We start from the raw sequence: 5,800 nt of genomic DNA, 5'->3' as shown, positions 1-5,800 counted from the left end.
GGCGGTAGCACTTTTAGCTTAGCTTAGCATAGATAATTAAATCGGATTAGACCATTAGCATCTTGTTCAAAAATGACCAGAGTTTCTATATTTTTCCTATTTAAAACTTGACTCTTCTGTAGTCACATCATGTACCAGGACTGACAGAATATGACTAGAAACTATATCTCATTTCAGCGTAATAATCAAGAAACTTTGCTACCATACCATGTGTGCAGCAGGCTCAGTGACATTATGCAGCGCCTGAAAATAGTCCCCAGCAACTCTTGCTATTGCTGCAGCTACACAAACAAGCTGGGGACTATTTTCAGGTACTGAGTAATATCATAAGTATTCTTTTAAGTGAATGAACGGAATTGTTTTATACTGATTCTAAACAAATTTAATAAAAGCATTTTGAATTGATTATTAAATAAAACCAAAAAGATGCAAATAATAAACAATTAAATTATTTTAAAACGGTGTTTTAGATACATTTTAAATAAACAGATTTTTAATTTAGGCCTTTTTGAGGGTGGAAACTGACATTGGAACATTAAATAACTGAAGACTAATGTGTATTAATATTCAACAACTCGATGGTCTTTTGCCATATTTGAATGCCTAATGGCTTCATTGTTCATAAAAAATTATTTTGCAAATGATTCACATTGGATTATTATTAGCATCTTAACGTAGCTTTGCAAATATATTATAAAGGTTAAAAGGAGACACATCAGTAGTATCGATTCTTCAGTACTTGAGAGATCAGGTTCAGCTTTGATGCTTTTTGAATGTCAGGAAAACATCTGCAGGATAAAACATTCAAGTGAATGCAAGAATGGAACGAACCAATGACAAAACCGATCAAAGAGTTCTTCGGTCCATAGTCCTAAAACCCAGAAGAGAATTAGCACGTCCATAAATTCCCCAGGGAATTTCCAGTGGGAGTTCAGAAAAGTGGTTGTGGATGAGAGTAAAATAAAGTCTGTGTTAACATTTGAAGAGACTTTCACATTGTCCAAAATACAGTGCACACACATCGCCTACGAGCATGTGAGTTTATGTGCTTGTTGAAGAATATCGGACAATTGTGGTAGTCCTTCTATAACACAGGAAAAGATTCAAGTTAACCACGGACTATATTTCACTTACAAACTGAAAATAGCTCCACGTAAAACCCATTAGAAACTCCAGAATTAGCCTACACATTGACATCTTGATGTCATGACTGATGCATCAGAAAATGAATGCGGGTGACATTTCAGTGTTATGATCTGGCTGAACGTTTGCAGAACAATGCAGGCTTTTGTTTTGTACTGTATATATGGATGCTTTCTAAACAGCTGTGCTAACAACATCAGTATTCATGAGTAAAAATTCATGAGGTGCTTTATGATTTTTTATTTAAAATGTCTTATGTTCTGTTGTTTGCAAGTGATGCATTTAAAGGCATAGTTCAGTTTCTTTCTTCTGTAGAACACAGAATGATTCCTGTATATCTGTTAAAGAATGTCATACAGGTTTGAAATGGCATGACATTAAGCATCACAGAATTTGTAATAATGCTTCAAACTATTCCTTTAAGCATACAGCAGTTGTTGTTTTGCTACATTTAAATATTCTGTCTCTTCTTTTCCATTGAACAGTGATTTTTACTTCTCATTCTGGGTTGAAAAGCTTGTGTTTGAGCTGTTACAGATGTTCAGTGTGTGTCAGGCTATTCCATTTTAACGAAGAGCATGTTTTACACGCTTTAATTAAACGTTGGAATTTGTACTTCTGTGTCTTACTTTTGGGTCAGCATATTAAACGTGGGCTCAATGGCATGTTTTCATCTGATTTTGGTTAGTATCACAATTATGACTTCGCTTTTGCAACCATCCACACTTATGATAAAGGAAATGTTCGGCTTGAACCTTGAGTCACATGGCTTTTATTTGCAAATGAATGCAATTCATCATTAATGTACAGTGACGAGGGTGAACTCATTAGCAGCACATGCTACAGTACCATTGAAACCAGCCACTCAGATATATTAAATGCTGTTGTTTCAAGAAAGCATCTATATTTATAATTGGTCAAACTTCTCTTTGAAGACTATGGTGATCTCTAAAATAAACCCTATGGACTACTTGCACTGAGCTTTGTGATGCACTTCTGTTTTCAAATAGTAAGGCTCTGTAGTTTCCAGTTAGGTAGCACTATACTGTAAATGTGCTGTACCCACCTAGTTGACTAAACGCAGTTTAAAACGAGCGTCTGCAAGAAGACTTAAAATACATGTTCCTCAACTGAAAAACACTGTTAAGAGAAGATGAAAACACTGGCTTGCTGCAGGTTTGTAGGAAAACCTATAGAAGTTTGCAAGTAGTCCATTGGCTATTTATATATGTACCTGGTTAACAGAGTTCAGACAACATTCTTCTTCTGTTGACGTCATATGCTCTGGAGACATTTGATTAAAGGTAATCAGTAGCTGAACGCAAATATGTTAAGTAATTTAATACTTGTTTTGACAGGCATTGCACGCTACTATTTACAAACCACATCTCACTTGATTTACGGAAAATTATGCTCACATTCCCTTGCTTATAAGATAAATAGTCTTTGATGAAACATTCCAGTAATGTGGCCATGGAGCGAGCCATTAACACAATCAGAGGCTCAGGGGCTTTAACTCTCAGGGGGCCATGTGCTGCACGCACACTCACACAGAACAAAGCCATCATTAAATGAACCTGAACCTTTATACATGTTCCAGGTCAACAGGGCTCAAACTATTTTCTTCTTCAGCCGACATCATTTAACGATAATCAATAGTGAAATGCCACCAGAACCGAATTAAAACAAACAAGATAAAATTGAAGTACAGATTTTAAGATTTAATTTAAGGGGTTGAACAAATCACACAACATAAAATGCTTAGGAATTACAACCATTTTTAGACCCAGTCCCCCCCATTTTCAGGGGCTCAAATGTAATTGGACAAATGCTGTAAATGTAATCAGATAAATACTGCAAAACTATATATATATATATATATATATATATATATATATATATATATATATATATATATATATAATTGGAAATCATTTTCAATCAATAACTGCAAATGACTAGGATACTCCACCCCAAAATGAAAATGTTGTCATTAATTACTTACCCCTACGTCTTTCCAAACCCGTAAAAGTTTTTTCGTCTCCGTAACACAATTTAAGATATTTTGGATGAAAACCAGGAGGCTTGAGACTGTCCCATAGACTGCCAAATAAAATAAACTGTCAAGGTCCAGAAAAGTATCTGCCATCAGTGGTTTAACTAATGTTATGAAGCGACGAGAATACAAATATTTTGTACAAGAAAACTAAAAAAATCGACTTTATTCAACAATTTGTCTTCTCCGTCTCTCCCCAAATCACCGTAGCGCAGGCTGCGTTAACTCTTCTGTCAATCGCACCACAAGGATGCACTGTTTTCTTTTAAATCAATGCGTTCAATAAACACGCAGAAAATACTGCATCCTTGTGGCATGTTGCAAATATGTTTCTTTGTTTCAAGTCACTTTGATTGGAACAAGATGACGATTTAACTTTTCTTCCTAAAATTCTATAAATACAAAAATAAAGAAACTGCATCTACAAAACTATTAATAAAGAATGTGCATCAGTGTTTTTACTTTTTTCTGAAGGTGACATATGATGTAACCACTGATCTATAATATAGATCAGTGGATGTAACCTGAATACTGTATGTTATATGGTAATTATACAATAACATTTTGTATATGTAACTTATCTGTCTTTATTGTATGACAAAAAAATCATGTTATTTCAACACATTTACCGTCAACACAGACGCTGCATATCTTTGTCTCCATTTTTTCCGTTATTTTTTTAAAAACGGTTAAAATTTTATATAAAAAGTGTAACTACAATTACTAAAATTTAAAGATAGAGACAAAAATTAAAAGACAATATAAATAAAAACCTAAATTTATAAAACTTAACCTAAAAATAAAATTAAAACACAAAACATAAAAGTAAAAGCCAATTCAAATTATAAATAAATACTACAATAGTTTTAACAGCAACATTAAAATCGAATGAAAATGTTGAATACTACGTAAACAAATTTTAGCTTGTGAAAAGATTTTTATTCTACTGATTATTATTATTATTAATGATTAGCTTTTGTTTATCGCAGGATCAAAGCTATAAATTGCAACAACCATTTTTTCTTTTTGCCGTTAGACCAAGAGCTACTAAAAGCAAGAGACAAAGCACTGGTTGTGGAACACGAATAAGCAGGGTGGAAAATTCCATTCTGTGCTTGTGTGCAGATATTCAGAAGGATAACTGGCCACAAAACGAACTGGGAAGCGATTAAAAGTGTTACGTGTCACATAAGAAATGAAAAAGAAAGACTTTGCTTCTTGAACTGTGAGTGCATAGAAAATTAAATATCTACATACAAACTGAAGTTCATTAAAAATCAATTGACAGAGGGCTAAAACCAAGCTTATGCTGAAGCCAAGTTTGATGAATCTCAATGCACTTCTTCAAACCATCTGAATCGAAAGAAGAGAGCCAAATAAAAGGATTGTTTTGTATTCTTGTCTTGCCTGCCCGTCTGGTACTGCGCTATTTGCAGAGGCATATGTTCTCATGGACTAAAAGATACTGGAGACTACATTTACATAAATCAGAGAATACACTGCTGTTCTGCCTTGAAATGCATAGAGTAGGCCTTTCAAGACTTCTAGCATCAAAAGCAACTTCATGTGTTCTGATGTTTCTGTTTTCAAGAACTGAATAAAGTGATCAATTTAAAGTGATGGGTAATATATGAAAGCAAACTGTAGGAGGGTCATGCTGCCATTCTGTTGCAGAATCCCCTTCACGCAAACTACAAAAGATGTGCATATGTATGCATGTATAAACAGCAGTGGAATCTGCCAGCAATCTTAGAAGCACATTGGCTGTTATTTCAGTACCACAGCACTGCTTCATGGCTCAGTGCGGTTTCAGGCCAATACTCCATATGTCCTGAGATTCAATGACAGATCAAAAGTTAATTAATCACATCAAGTACAGATAATAAAAAGAGCTACTGGTCCTTTAAGGGTTAGTTCAACCCAAAATTAAAATTCTGTCATTAATTACTCGTCCTCATGGTGTTCCAACCCCACAGGACCTTCGTTCATCTTCAGAACACAAAATAAGATATTTTTGATGAAATCCAAGAGCTCTCTGGCCCTCCATAGATGGCAATGATATTACCACAATCAATGCACAGAAACGTAGCAAGGATAACAGTAAAACAGTCCATGTGACATCACGGGTGCAATTGTAATTTTACAAATCTACGAGAATACTTTGTGCACAAAGAAAACGAACAATTTATTCAGCAGTTCTTCTCCCTGAGTTACCGTCTTCCGCTATTTTGGAAAGTACCCCAGAACGTAATCAGCATTGTTTATGCTCAGAGCACGCATGCTGAACAAATATGAATAAATGAATATGAATGACGTCATTATTGTTTTCTTTGCGCATGAAAAGTATTCTCATAGCTTTGTAAAACTACGGTTGAACCCGATGTCACATGGACTATTTTAACGATGTCCTTGTTACGTTTCTGTGTTGATCGCGTTAATATCAATGCTTTCTATGGAGGGTCAGAGAGCTCTCAGACTCCATCAAAAAATATCTTAATTTGTGTTCACATGCTAATAACAGATGATGTAATGATTATATATAAAACACAGAACTAATGTATGAATGTATAGATAGATCAAATAAATAAAAAAATATACATT

The sequence above is a fragment of the Carassius auratus genome, chromosome 10, assembly GCF_003368295.1.
Source record: "Carassius auratus strain Wakin chromosome 10, ASM336829v1, whole genome shotgun sequence".
Lineage (NCBI taxonomy): Eukaryota > Metazoa > Chordata > Actinopteri > Cypriniformes > Cyprinidae > Carassius > Carassius auratus.
This window is presented reverse-complemented; position numbering follows the sequence as displayed.